We start from the raw sequence: 16,355 nt of genomic DNA on the forward strand, positions 1-16,355 counted from the left end.
ATGCTAAAAAAATACTTTCCTGTGCATTACACTACAGTGTATCTTAATCAAGAAAACACAGATAGATTAAAAATCTCGGATCATATTTATCAAACGTCTTAAAATCAAAGTCCAGAAATCAAACACAGCTACAGTAAAAATATTTTGCTCTAGGAAGCGTAAGGTTTGTACACTGATTCTTTATTGCAGAAAAATGTACCAGGCACAATTTGAGTTCTTTCCTCTTTTGAATACGGCTTTAAAAGCACGTGCAATTTTGTGACTCAATTCTTAAGTTACTTGATAAATACTGGCCCCGAGTAACATATGCTCTACCACATTTGGCAGTACTGATTTTATAGTCAATCAGTATCTGTTTCAAACTAGCTCCGCACACTGGGCATTTGCGGGGAAAGAAAACACCATGTTATTAGTGGCATAATTAAGTGTTCCCATTTTCATTATCATGTGTGGTAGTACAGGAAAGCTCACCTGTGTCAGTCAGGTATTTTGACCAGCCCACCCACACACTTAACAACACAGTGGTGACCTCTGATGATGAAAACAACGGACCATCCAGTCTCTCTGCAACTAAACGATGGCACACTATTGGTCAATTTGTCTTCACAGCTTTCAGGATGTACCTGAAATGTACCAAATGAACCTGATGAAAAAAAACAACAAACAAACAAACGGGACAAATGTTTATTACATGGCGGAGTTTGTCGACAAGGATATTGACTTCAGTCATAAAATGACTAGGGCTGAAAATGCTGGTGGAGGAAAACAAAGGACATATACAGGGCTAGAATGAGTATACACCCCATAAAACAGCAACATACACGGAGGATTTATGAGGACTGTCATGAGGTCTGTCATTGTCCCACCGTACGTCGACACTCTGATCACACCAAGTTGGGTATACATGAAAGTTTCTAATATTCCCATGTTGAATTTCGCACCTACATCCATGTTAAAATACTGTCGAAAGAAAAATTTAGACATTGGCTGCCAAAATGCATAAAAATGTTTCAATACCTGCCAAAAAGAATGTTAACAGCCTCTGGAATACAAGGCAACCAAAATGAAAGTAACAAACATTGGAAATGAGGGGGAGGCCTAAGTTAGCTGACTATATATACATTCCCATTTCTTCGTTTTTGAGGGAATTAAAACTATCAAACCACACTTTAGACAATATAGGAACTTAATCGCACCTTTATCTTCATTTAAAGCAGATAATTATGCGTCAGTGCACAAAGAATTCAAATCTGCATCTGACAACTTTGTTTGTAGAATGTGTATATACTGCATTAGATTTATTTATGAGCCTTACTGATAATCTAAACTCATCAGTGACATCACACCGACCTTTCTCTGATAGAACCGGCATTTTAACGTCAGATTCACTGCACAAGTATGTATTACAGGTGTAAAGTTCAAAAGAATTTGATTCAGATCTGAACCTAAAATGTTGGAAAAAAGCATACATGTGCACCATACAATTAATTTATTTATTTGATTGTCAATTTATGCCATACATAAAAAAAATTTCACTTCTACGACGATGGCCAGCATTATGGTGTGGGGAAACTGAGCAGAGCCCAGGGGAATCCCACAACCATCTGCAGGTTGCTGACAGATCTTCCTATACAGTTTAGGAACTTGTACATTTTTCTTCTCGCCAAAATAACTGATGTGTTGCTTGCAATGGAAAGGCCTAAAATTTCACACAGCATCTTTAAGTTCACTTTTTGTTCTCTCTTTCTGTTTAATTATACTCAAAAGTGAAAATGATTTTGTTTCTAGACCATTGTAAACTTCCATCTGTGATACATAACCACTGATGCACATTTTAGTGAACGAAAAAAACAATAACAAAGTTTCAATTCTTAATGCAAATACAATCCATCTGTATGTGCATCTATGAAGGTTTTCTCAAATATTCCTACCAAACTATTTAAACAGCAGCTTGGTTAGACACATAACAATACTACTGAGCTCTAAGGTTATAGTTTTAACCACAGGTCTGTTCCAAATCTGACCCCCCCCTAGAGTGTACAGACCACATCATGACACCTCCGTCATACTGGGGTGGGGGGTTGATTGGTTTAGACCAATCAATCTTATCCTGACATACCCCTGCACACTCACTAAAACCCCGTCACAACTTTTTCCACATTTCCCACATTCCACATTGCCTGCGTTTTTTGCCTGGTAATTAATTGCTCAATCAGGCCAGCTGTTAAGCTAAGCGTTTCTTTATTTAGCTGTGGTGTTTTCCTCAGATGAGAGCTTTAAGTAAACTTTGGCTCATACCTGGCACTTCTGTGAAACGGATTACGCTACGCCACAAGATTTGAACCAAATAATATAAAACAAATTTCTCCTCTGGGATAAGGATAGGAAAAAAAGAGGTCCAAGTCTGTGAGCAATTTCCTTGTGTAAACACAGCTTGAGTAAGCCGGACATTCTACACCGGTTATGAAATATGGCTCACGGGCTGTTTTCATAATCAAAACGGGCTAAAAACTGACATGGGGTAAATACAGGGTAGGTAATCATCCTTGTGAATCGTGAGAAATCATTTTATTGTGTCAAGTCCATGTAAACACTCACAGGTTCCGACACTGATTTTACGATAAACCTCTGTCAATAGGACAAGCACAGCGAAACCTCTCATCTAGCTCCACATCAAGGCTTTATCATGTTCACAAGGATAGCTAAAATGATATTCTGTCATTCTCAGCCTCTTTCATACGTCTAAACCCTGCATATTCCGGCATTATTAAAGAAAGGAAAAAAGTCTAATGTTTAGACTGACTGTTCACCTAGGTTTGCAGGTGTAGTCTGTAAAAGTGACACCCCAAAATAAACAAAATAAGTAAATGTCCAAATCTTCAATCAAGTTTACATAAATAGCCTGTACATGTATGTTGCTAGTGGCTTGTACATAAACTTCATCAACACATTCATAAAAGGCTGGTTAAATAACATCAAAATCATTTGATTCCATTATTTATTTGAGGGGTAATGCCACATGAAACTGGCTGCACGGTCCTAAAACACTCACCTACTTTTTGTGTTGGTCCAATCTTACAATAACACCAGGCATACTGTTGCCAGCCATTCTCCACATCGACTAAGGAGTTCTGAACTGATGACAACTGTTGCTGTCGAGGTCCAGCTTTGATAGGAAAAGACAACACTAGACCAAATGTAAATATGCATCAATAAACTATTAATTTCTCAGGAAGTTTAAAAAGTATAACTTTTTATTTTTGTGAAAGCCGTGACCCTTGGCAAATTACACTCGTGAACTTGTCCACCTGTGACGTGTCATATTGGTGAGAGATAAGTGGTCTCTAGCAAACTTCATGTAAGACAACACGCAAGAGTTCTATTGACTGCTTATTACAACCAAGCCTGACCCCATAAGAGCTGGAGCAGTGTATACCCGTTCTTGCCTCCAATCCCACTACAATTCCGTCTGAGAAAGGTACAAAACCCACATCTCCTCCAATCACACTACACTTCCATGTCTGAGAAAGGTACAAAACCCACATCTCCTCCAATCACACTACACTTCCATGTCTGAGAAAGGTACAAAACCCACCTCGCCAATCCCACAACAATTCTCTGTGTGAGAAAGGTACAAAACCCACAACTCCTCCAATCCCACTACACTTCCCTGTCTGAGAAAGGTACAAAACCCACCTCGCCAATCCCACAACAATTCTCTGTCTGAGAAAGGTACAAAACCCACAACTTCTCCAATCCCACTACACTTCCCTGTCTGAGAAAGGTACAAAACCCACATCTCCTCCAATCCCACAACAATTCCCTGTCTGAGAAAGGTACAAAACCCACATCACCTCCAATCCCACAACAATTCCCTGTCTGAGAAAGGTACAAAACCCACATCTCCTCCAATCACACTACACTTCCATGTCTGAGAAAGGTACAAAACCCACATCACCACCAATCCCACAATAATTCCCTGTCTGAGAAAGGTACAAAACCCACATCTCCTCCAATCCCACAACAATTCCCTGTCTGAAAAAGGTACAAAACCCACATCTCCTCCAATCTCACTACACTTCCCTGTCTGAGAAAGGTACAAAACCCACATCTCCTCCAATCCCACTAAACTTCCCTGTCTGAAAAAGGTACAAAACCCACATCTCCTCCAATCCCACTACAATTCCCTGTCTGAGAAAGGTACAAAACCCACATCTCCTCCAATCACACTACACTTCCATGTCTGAGAAAGGTACAAAACCCACATCACCACCAATCCCACAATAATTCCCTGTCTGAGAAAGGTACAAAACCCACATCTCCTCCAATCCCACAACAATTCCCTGTCTGAAAAAGGTACAAAACCCACATCTCCTCCAATCCCACTAAACTTCCCTGTCTGAAAAAGGTACAAACCCACATCTCCTCCAATCACACTACACTTCCATGTCTGAGAAAGGTACAAAACCAACATCTCCTCCAATCCCACAACAATTCCGTGTCTGAGAAAGGTACAAAACCCACACCTCCTCCAGTCCCACAAGAATTCCCTGTCTGAAAAAGGTACAAAACCCACATCTCCTCCAATGACACTACACTTCCCTGTCTGAAAAAGGTACAAAACCCACATCTCCTCCAATACCACTACACTTCCCTGTCTGAGAAAGGTACAAAACCCACCTCGCCAATCCCACAACAATTCTCTGTGTGAGAAAGGTACAAAACCCACAACTCCTCCAATCCCACTACACTTCCCTGTCTGAGAAAGGTACAAAACCCACCTCGCCAATCCCACAACAATTCTCTGTGTGAGAAAGGTACAAAACCCACAACTCCTCCAATCCCACTACACTTCCCTGTCTGAGAAAGGTACAAAACCCACCTCGCCAATCCCACAACAATTCTCTGTCTGAGAAAGGTACAAAACCCACAACTTCTCCAATCCCACTACACTTCCCTGTCTGAGAAAGGTACAAAACCCACCTCGCCAATCCCACAACAATTCTCTGTCTGAGAAAGGTACAAAACCCACAACTTCTCCAATCCCACTACACTTCCCTGTCTGAGAAAGGTACAAAACCCACCTCGCCAATCCCACAACAATTCTCTGTCTGAGAAAGGTACAAAACCCACAACTTCTCCAATCCCACTACACTTCCCTGTCTGAGAAAGGTACAAAACCCACCTCGCCAATCCCACAACAATTCTCTGTCTGAGAAAGGTACAAAACCCACAACTTCTCCAATCCCACTACACTTCCCTGTCTGAGAAAGGTACAAAACCCACATCTCCTCCAATCCCACAACAATTCCCTGTCTGAAAAAGGTACAAAACCCACATCACCTCCAATCCCACAACAATTCCCTGTCTGAGAAAGGTACAAAACCCACATCTCCTCCAATCACACTACACTTCCATGTCTGAGAAAGGTACAAAACCCACATCACCACCAATCCCACAATAATTCCCTGTCTGAGAAAGGTACAAAACCCACATCTCCTCCAATCCCACAACAATTCCCTGTCTGAAAAAGGTACAAAACCCACATCTCCTCCAATCTCACTACACTTCCCTGTCTGAGAAAGGTACAAAACCCACATCTCCTCCAATCCCACTACAATTCCCTGTCTGAGAAAGGTACAAAACCCACATCTCCTCCAATCACACTACACTTCCATGTCTGAGAAAGGTACAAAACCCACATCACCACCAATCCCACAATAATTCCCTGTCTGAGAAAGGTACAAAACCCACATCTCCTCCAATCCCACAACAATTCCCTGTCTGAAAAAGGTACAAAACCCACATCTCCTCCAATCTCACTACACTTCCCTGTCTGAGAAAGGTACAAAACCCACATCTCCTCCAATCCCACTAAACTTCCCTGTCTGAAAAAGGTACAAAACCAACATCTCCTCCAATCCCACAACAATTCCGTGTCTGAGAAAGGTACAAAACCCACACCTCCTCCAGTCCCACAAGAATTCCCTGTCTGAAAAAGGTATAAAACCCACATCTCCTCCAATGACACTACACTTCCATGTCTGAAAAAGGTACAAAACCCACATCTCCTCCAATACCACTACACTTCCCTGTCTGAGAAAGGTACAAAACCCACATCTCCTCCAATCACACTACACTTCCCTGTCTGAGAAAGGTACAAAACCCACATCTCCTCCAATCTCACTACACTTCCATGTCTGAGAAAGGTACAAAACCCACATCTCCTCCAATCCCACTACACTTCCCTGTCTGAGAAAGGTACAAAACCCACATCTCCTCCAATCCCACTACACTTCCCTGTCTGAGAAAGGTACAAAACCAACATCTCCTCCAATCCTACTACACTTCCCTGTCTGAAAAAGGTACAAAACCCACATCTCCTCCAATCCCACAACAATTCCCTGTCTGAGAAAGGTATAAAACCCACATCCTGCGTGACCTACAACATATTAAAAGCAACAATTTTACCACTCAACCACGAAAGACACCAACCCTACCCCCACACCAAAAAAAACCAGCCCTATACTCCGTGTAAACGCCTTTAATACGGCTTACATTAAAACCTCTCCATATGGCCATACAAAGAGATATAACAAAGCCTGCCCAGGTGATTAGGCCTTTGATGTGTTGTACATATCACTGATAAGGGCATATCAATAGCACAAAAAAGTACAGATAAGGGGTCTTGGCTAAAGCCTATCGTATTACTGATAGTCCATAAAGAGGGTCGTTATTCATCAGCCATGTTAACTAGGAGTCTATCAAAATGTATGCTTTCTAAATAGAGGGAGAACTCCGGTACAAAAAAACAGAACCCCAAAAGACAACACAAAAGGCCATTGAGAAACGCCTGGGTGCATCGTATCGCAGGCTCTTTTGTGATACAGGTACATGTAATCTTATTTCAGGGTTGACCTAAGCCTTTGAAGCTGTCAACAAGGAACCATCAAAGTGATCTGGCGGGTAAAGGCGCTTTTATTCAGGTGTCAAGTGTACAGGTGCAGGACATGTCCGTGGTGTCATTTACACCTCGTCACCCGGGTGTAACTGACCCGGTCGTCAGAGTAGGGACATCATTGATAGATATGCCGCTATGGCTCGGGACAAACCGACCCAGTTTTAGTGGCACTCGAGCAATCGGTCCCTGCACATAAATCTTACCCATAACTAATTGCATAAACACAATACAGGACCTTACGGTCTAAACTGATCAACTGACAACCTGAACAATGCAGAAATATATCAAGTTATTGTGACCTGTCAACTCGTGAGTTTATTTATTGTCCCATGTCATGTGGAAAGTGCAATATGCAGTATGCAAAATTATTACGCAAATCCTAAAACTGCGAGAAAAAAATTACAAAAATTCCCTTGACTTTAATGTCACCTGAACCTATAAGCAGGAGGCCTATATACCAAGAGGGGCCTTCAAGGTTACTGTGAGTTCAAGTCCAGCTCATGCTGACTTCCTCTCTGGCCTTATGTGGGAAGGCAACAACCTACGGATGGTCAAGGGTTTCCACTGGGCCCTGCCTGGTTTCCTCCCACCATAATGCTGGTCGTCGTCATATAAGTGAAATACTCTTGAGTATAGCGTAAAACATCAATCAAATAAATAAATAAATGTATACCAAGATGTGTTCAGCTCAAAAATTAAATTATATTTTTTAAATTAAATATATTATTGATGAAGTACCAGTACACACTTAATAAAACACCAGTAATTACTCATACATGTTATTGCGTAATTTTTTTGACATTTGTAAAGTTCATTACATCTGCAAATTACAGGTAAATACAGAAATGCTATTTAGTATCAATTTCTTTATGCATATGTTGTAGTTTTCGGGTTGATTTATTTGATTAGGATGGGACTCTGTATTTAAGAATTCACAGAATGATGGGCAGGTTTGTGGGTGGAGGAAACTGGAATGCATGGCATAAACCGCTCCTCTTTGTTAGTTTTCATATCTTTTCTGAGTGAAGCGTTCGATTTTCGCAATTGTGTCCATTGCTAATGACAGCACCCGACTAGGTGGTCTAACATTTGACCTACATACATATTGCTGGTGACCCTGGGAGCGAGACTTCCGTGCAAACAAATTGTGATCGACTATAAAACAAACTGAGTCCCTGATTACTTGTCCGATCAAGAAAGGAGTCGTCCATGCGTGGAAATCCAGCAGAAAATTTGTTACTGGTCCTTGTTTTTTTGCAGTCTTATCACAGTAGTCTATAGATTATCATTAATAAACACAGCCGATATTTTCATCTGACTAAAAGCGCGGAGATATCGCGTAGCCTCTGGCAAAATGGTCGTGGATTGATGCACAGACGTGTCAGACTTTCGCGGGGGATCAGATTTTTCTTCCCTGAGCTGGGGAAAATTTGCTCGATCCTTCAGATGGGTACTAAGAATAGTGATACTTTCTACAGCGACAAAGGTCATATAACTGTGATCAGCATCAGATTTGACAGCCCTGTGCGTTTTGACAGCTGAGGTCACTAATAGCCTGCAGCGGGGATACTCTTTTTAATAATCACCTATATACTCTGGATTTCTTAAAAACAAAATATGTAATATATACTATAATAAGTTCTTCTTCATCACCTGTCCTCGAATTACTTTATTTTTTTAGTTATTTACATGCATTTATTTGATTGGTGTCTTACGCCATATTGAAGAATATTTCACTTATATGATTGCGGCCAGCATTATGGTGGGAGGAAACCGTGCAAAACCCCAGAGAAGCCAACACACTTTCTTTTAATCTGCAGGATTACTTATATATGTAAGTACTACACACTACTTATAATTGACTTACAGTTTTTTAAAATTAAATCAACCAAAACAACAAATATGGGTAAATGAACACTACACTTATGAATATCTTGTCTCATTACTGACTATATCCGTATAGGAGACAAGTTTTTTTTCCACTGATTAAATATCTTGTATATTACTTATTTTTTTTTTTTCTCAAGTGGCACATTTTGCATGATTCTGATTCATTCAGCCACTTTATTGGGCTGCTTAAGAGTTTTTTGTGAACTTTTGATCAATTTCTTTTTGGAATTGAAAGTATGATTTTAAGGATGTGTACATGCATGTGCCGACACAGAGACCAACCAATAGACTGACAAACCAACAGACAGACAGACAAACCAACCAACCGACAGACAGACCAACCAACCAACCGACAGACAGACCAACCCACCGACAGACTCACCAACCAACAGAGTGACCAACCAACAGACAGACCAACCAACAGGCAGATCAACCCACAGGCAGGCCCACCAGCAGACTGACCAACCAACAGATTGGCCAACCCACAGACAGACCAACCGACAGAGAGAGAAACCAACAAGCTGACCAACCAACCGACAGACCAACCAACAGACTGACCAACAACAGACATATCAACCCACAGGCTGCCCAACCAACCAGACTGACCAATCAACAGACAGACCAACAGACTGACCAACCCACAGGCAGACCAACCCACAAGCAGACCAACCAACAGACTGACCAACCAACAGACTGACCAACCAACAGACAGACTAACCAACACACAGACCAATCAACAGACAGACCAACCAACAGGCTGACCAACCAAGAGACAGACTGACCAATCAACAGACAGACACACCAGCAGGCTGACCAACCAACAGACAGACCAACCCACAGGCGGACCAACCAACAGACAGACTGACCAACCAACAGATTGACCAAAAACAGACTGACTGACCAACAGACTGACCAACCAACAGATTGGCCAACCCACAGACAGACCAACCAACAGACAGACCAACCAACAGAGAGAGCAACCAACAGGCTGACCACCCAACAGGCTGACCAACCAACAGACTGACCAACCAACAGACTGACCAACCAACAGGCTGACCAACCAACAGACTGACCAACCAACAGACAAACCAACCAACAGACTAACCAACCAACAGACTAACCAACAGACAGACCAACCAACAGATTGAGCAACCAACAGACTGATCAACCAGCACACAGACCAACCGACAGACTGACCAACCGATAGACAGACCAACCGACAGGCAGTCCAACCACAGACTCACCAACTGACAGACTCACCAACCAACAGACTCACCAACCAACAGAGTGACCAACCAACAGACAGACCAACCGACAGGCCAACCAACCGACAGGCCGACCAACCGACAGGCCGACCAACCGACAGACCGATCAACCGACAGACAAACCAACCGACAGACTGACCAACCAACAGACAGACTGACCAACCAACCAACAGACAGACTGACCAACCAACAGATTGACCAACAACAGACTGACAAACAGACGTGATCTATGAGAACCTTCATACAAAACCAGCAGTGCTGTTGACTGTGCATTGCAACCATGACCCAGAAAACATAGCTCGGTGGCACTGTTCAAGGTTCTGAATGAATCACAGGGGTGTCTTGACAGTTAATACCCTGTTCGAGGTTGGGACTGAATCACAAGGGTGTCTTGAGGGTTAATACCCTGTTCAAGATTGGGATTGAACTGTGTGGGAGTCTTGAGGGTGCTCTGTACAAGACTGCCATTATCCGTGTGGGGATTTTGGTGGGATTCCTGTTCGAGGTTGGGATTGAATCACAAGGGTGTCTTGAGGGTTAATATCCTGTTCGAGGTTTGGGGTTGAACTGTGCAGGAATGTTGAGGGTGCTCTGTACAAGATTGGGATTATCCGCATGGGAATATTGGGGGGGGGGGGGGTCCTGTTCGAGGTTGGGATTGAACTGTGTGGGAATCTTAAGCATTCTCTGTACAAGATTGGTATCTTCTGCATGGGAATCTTGGTGAGGTTCCTGTTCAAGGTTGGAAATGCGTTGCAGAGGAATCTTGACCGTTTCCTGTTCATGGCTGTGATGAACCATGGGTATTTCAAGGATTCCCTCTTGAAGCCTGGGACTGAACAAACACATTGGGATCCACCTGAAGATGTTCGCACCGACACATCCATCACGTTGGCAGAGGAAATATCACATTTTGGTGCAATGAGCAGCTCTATGGCAGAATCATGCACAGTTTTTGTTGTTGTTGATGGGGAAGGTGTTTTTGTTGTTGTTGATGGGGAAGGTGTTTTTGTTGTTGTTGATGGGGAAGGTGTGCTTGCAGCTCTTGATCTTGCTGGAATTACACATGGGTCATCTATTTCTCCTTGTTAATCTTAAGTTGCCATTGGAAATTCCCTCTTGTACATGTATGCACCTATCAATATTCACTGTAGAGTATATGAAAGTTATCCAAAATTTTTTTCAACACCTGGTGCATATGATGCAATATTTTAAACGTCGACCAATGCACATGTACTTATTTATTTTTTATGATTTATGTTTAATGCCACACTTAAGAATATTTCACCAACATGATGGCCTGTGGCATGGTTTATGGGGTGAAGCTGCAATCAGAGCGCCCAGAGAAGAATTATTTAAACAGGTCATCAATAATATTTGTCTATTCTCATATCAACCCATACACCTTTCCAGGTAACTGTTAGCTCATGCCCGTTACACTTTTGCTGAAATACCGTCATGACAGCAGTACAAGGGTTAATCATGGATAATCTGTAGAGGATCAATTTGGCATCGCATTTTGCCAGAAACCTGACGGATTTCCGTCACCTCATTTCATGGAATACATAGGAATACAACTCCCATAATACTTAACTACTACCCAAGTATCCATGTAAAACTTATGTTTTTAAAAACTTTATAAATCCGTAAGTACTGTTAACCAGAAAAGAGAAATTTTTTTTTGCTTTTAGTTTGGTGTGAAGATAGATTTATAGGCTGGGATTAAAAGTTTTAAGTCATTTTATGAACTAAACAACTCAGTTCGTTAGGTTTCTCTTTGTGAATCCAAATAGATCCATCCAAAAAAAACTAACCTAATTAAAGTTTAATGGTGTGGAATATAAAGATTCTATTTATATCATTGTAAAACAATATGGAACTGGATAGAAATAAAACAAAGACCTTACGTGTCATATATTTTGAATATTCGCAATTCCTTGATTTCCGTTGCAAATTGAGATCGACCCATGCTGCATTTGTATTCGCATCAGTACAGTCAGATAAAGCTGACTAATTCTAAAGAGCTCTACAGCGATCCCCCAAGACAAATTGCTCCAGAATCTGACCTAGATGCAGAGGGTGGGTCAGCGTCTCAGGTAACCGTGTCATAGGCTCAGGTGTGTCGAGGTAACAATGTCTCATTAGGCCTGGGATACTAGAGACGTTACCATCTGATGGGGGGCAGAGGGTAGATGGGGACGGTTAGAGTTTGTAGACTCCGGTTCCTCTTTTGTCATTGGTCTGTATAAATCACCCATTGTTCCCACTGATTGATCTGTCCTTAGGAGGGGAGATGGATGCGGCCTAATGGAGTGAGTGAGTGCGAATGCTTGGGGTTTAACGTCGTTCTCAACAATTTTTCAGTCAAATGACGACAAAGGAATCATTAGGGTGCATGTACGTGTAATGTGCCTCCTTGTTGCAGGACGGATTTCCACCGCTCTTTTTTATTTAGTGCTGCCTCACTGAGAAGACTTACCGAAGGCAAGCAAGCCGCCCCGCCCAAGCCATTATACTGATACGGGTCAACCAGTCGTTGCACTATCCTCTTCATGCTGAACGCCAAGCGAGGAAGTTACAACTTCCTCTTTTAAAGTCTTAGGTGTGACTCGATCAAGGATTGATCCTGGATCTACCGGTCCCGAAGCGGACGCTCTACCGACTGTGCTATCCGGGCCGGTCGGCCTAATGGAAAGGTCTGCTTCTACGAACAGCTGGCACTGATCAGGTATGGGATCAATTCCAGCACTGGGCAGGAATTTTCCTCCATGATCGCTTTTTCTTGCACTATGCACTATGTGGTGAAAATAAAGAGGTCACAACGGCTACAGCATCATTAGAATCAAATGCATTCATTAATGAGTTTTACATCAACCTGGATTAAGTTTCACACACATATATATATAATAATCTTCTTAGTAATTAATTATATAGTTCCTGACCTGGTCACAAGAGTAAATGATTGATCTATAACCTGATATTTATTTATTGCTTTAGACCATAGTCATGCGTGGGTTGAATGATAGTAACATAAATCGAGGCATCATCACATAAATGTTAAAGGTTTCATGACATTTCAACCATCTTGAAACAAATCTGAACAAGGGAGTCTAAAGCTGGTGGAACCTTTTGCATTTATAAGGTGAAGATTCGATTTTTTTTTATTGCTGACCTGAAAATTTTTTAAAAAGTGCTGTATGTCACCTAAAGTTCAGAATATCTCAAGTGACAAAGTTTTCTTGATTCTGACCGATTCAACACATTCAACGAGCCATTTAAAAGTTTTTGTGAAGGTTGATTAATTTCTTATCAGAAAAAAAATTATCAGCTGGCATCAAAAATATAACTTTATGGTTTTAGTATGCTTCTGAAAGGGAATTTTGACATACCAGTCTTTAGGTGAAGTACAGTAATCATAAGTACAGTAATCCTGAACAGCAGAGCTTTGTATCTTTAAAGGCCAAATACTTTCTGACAAAAACCAGTATCAATGATCAAAGAGAGGTGCTTGCAATATTCCAATTAAAGTATCGTCTTCTTCGCCTTTTATCTTCTGCATCAGCCTTTAAATGTGATACTTGCAGTGGACTCCCAGGTCTTTATCGGCCCAGTGGGAAGAAAGTTACCGGGTTACGCCAAGCTCCGAAATAAGTCACACGTGAAACTGCAGAAATTGGCGTAACACACACCGGCTTTGACATTCAGTTGTATCTAGTATAACCTAAAACCAACAACAATTACCTGTGCCAGGGAAAAAAAAACAACAATGGCACAGAATGCTGATCCAAAAAACCACCAGAAAGGTGACACACGTAACTATGTCGATTGTCCAAGGAAAAACAGAACTGGGTACTACTCTTATAAGTGTGCAGCCAATCAAAAGAACTATGCTAATGACTATCTTAACCATCGCCGTGAAATGATCATTATTAAATCAAGAGGACTGAATTTCTTATCATTGATCGTAAACATCAGTACAAAGGTCTGCTGTGACTCTCAGGTATCAGTGTCTTATTGAGAGATGTGGTCTGTGTTGTTTCTGGATAGTGCTTAACTTGAGTGACTAAAAGGAAAAGACAGCAATAGTTGCAATAATAGGCCTGTAACAAAATGTTTTTTCAAGCCTGAAATAAGGGAGGGAGATATGTTTACAATTTGAAATAAACGATTTAATAATTAATATCTTAAGCAGAATATGCACTTATCTTCAAAGTCCAAATTTAGGACTTGGGAGGAATCCCATTAATTTCACTGACCTTGGCCAAATTTTTCAAGGTCAAAGGGGTCATTTAATTCACAGTTTTTTAATAGGAAGCAAAAACCAACTAATTCTACGTTTAGCGGTCAAGTTTGTAAAGAACACTATCACCTTGCAATGGTCATCTGGAATAGATTTTTGTAATTCCCCGAACTTTCACTCACCACATCTCAAAAGCCACATTTATTTATTTATTTATTTATTTATTTGATTGGTGTTTTATACTGTACTCAAGACTTTTTCATATATACGACGATGACCAGCATTATGGTGGGAGGTATGCTGGCAGACCTTCCTATGTACGCCTCGAGAGAAAGCCAGCAGGAGCTGGATTTGAACTTACACTGACCACATTGGTGAGAGGATCCTGGGTCATTGCGCTGTGCTGGCGTGCTCACCACCCACAATAGCCACAGAATCAAATCATGTCAACAAGTCAAAAGGAGTATTTTTGTCTGCACCATGAATTTCTACTCTCCCATTTCAACGATCCTGTTTGATCAAGCCAATTTAGGCAAGGACAGAATGATGTCACTTAATCTTCTTTCAGTCTTGTCTATACAGGGATTAGGAGCAGTATGCAATTGTATACACCTGTACGCTTACATACACATACCTACAAAACTATAACACTAAGCTACATTTGCAAAGGTAAATACAGGTAAGTAGGCTAATGGAAAAAAAGAAAATCAATGAGTGACAGTAGAATAGCCTTGCGAAAAGCTCAATGTACCCGATACCATATACTGGTTATTAGCTGTATCGGTTAATGCATGTATGTACAGTGGTTGTTCGGATCACTTTTATGGCTGGTTTACCTAAGCCTGCCATTGGACGACCAAGTTTTATTGCGTAGTCTTTAGACTCAAAATATTGGCCAATGTTCACAATCAATTCTCGAGCAACGCACAAACTCAGCACTTCCGTTAGCACAGTGTACATATACCTTTTGTTATTCAGTACAAACCTTAATGTTTCAGTCTGTATTCTTCATAAAAAGAGATTCAAAGCAGCAGAAAATTTCATTTCCCTTATGAATAAACACAGAATTATACACGGTTTCAAAACCAGTCTTCAACAGCTTATGTTGGAAGCAATTTTATGAAAAGAATTATAAAAAAGAAAAAATATAATGCTCAACATCATCACTTGCCATAATAGCATGGAACAGTTTGTAAAAAAAAAAGCTCACATACCCTTTTTTCTATGGAATTTGAAGGCAGATCATGTCAATTTGAAAGCACTTTGAAAAAAAAAAACGTTCTTGTATACACCCAACTATTCATCCACATGTAGATCTATTGGTCAACATACAACAGATCCTCCCCAACACCTTCCCACCCACCCGCTCCAAAGAATGTAACTATTAACCTATAGCCTACAACCTTTTCAATCGCCTCTGCAAGCAATATTTTGAAACATTCTGAGGGAACTTCTGGGGCGTAGAGAAACTGGTTTCTGCTCTATGAAGCTTGCATCTTTTGTAACACAAACAAATCAGTTTTGGTGTTGTTTTCATAATAACTGTATGCATAAATTCCACTGAAAAAAGTGCTTTAGAGGTCAAAACGGTTGAATATCTACAGTATAGTACAGGCACATACATGTAAGCTACCATTTTAGTTGCCTATTCTTTCAAGGTTTTTACTGCTTTCAGCTGGTTTTATGGCAATCATTAACCAGTACTTTCTGCCTTAATACCAGCTACAACCAAGTACATGTAGCACACAACTGTGTCATTACTTAAATCTGCTAAGCATTAATTGTGGGATTACACCTGTGTCAGGAAAATGGGGCAATGGAATAACAAGTGACATATGACATGTGATTAACCACTCGATCTATATTTATTTATTCATTTATTTGACCGGTGTTTTACGCAGTACTAAAGAACATTTCACTTACACAACGACCGCGGCAAGCATTATAGTGGGAGGAAACTAGGTAAAGCATTGGGGGAAACTCACGATCATCCACACAC

The 16,355-nt window shown here is 41.0% G+C and overlaps 1 long non-coding RNA gene across 1 annotated transcript in view; it reads right to left on the reverse strand.

Annotated features, from left to right (window-relative positions):
• Positions 1 to 473: 473 nt before the first annotated feature.
• LOC135480128 (uncharacterized) overlaps positions 474 to 16,355 on the reverse strand; it is a 58,162-nt gene continuing 42,280 nt past the window's right edge. Inside the window, exon 3 of the long non-coding RNA XR_010445902.1 lies at positions 474 to 623. This is a non-coding gene — a long non-coding RNA (uncharacterized LOC135480128). The remainder of the gene's footprint in view (positions 624 to 16,355) is intronic.

This window comes from Liolophura sinensis, chromosome 13 (assembly GCF_032854445.1).
Source record: "Liolophura sinensis isolate JHLJ2023 chromosome 13, CUHK_Ljap_v2, whole genome shotgun sequence".
NCBI classification, from domain to species: Eukaryota; Metazoa; Mollusca; class Polyplacophora; order Chitonida; family Chitonidae; genus Liolophura; species Liolophura sinensis.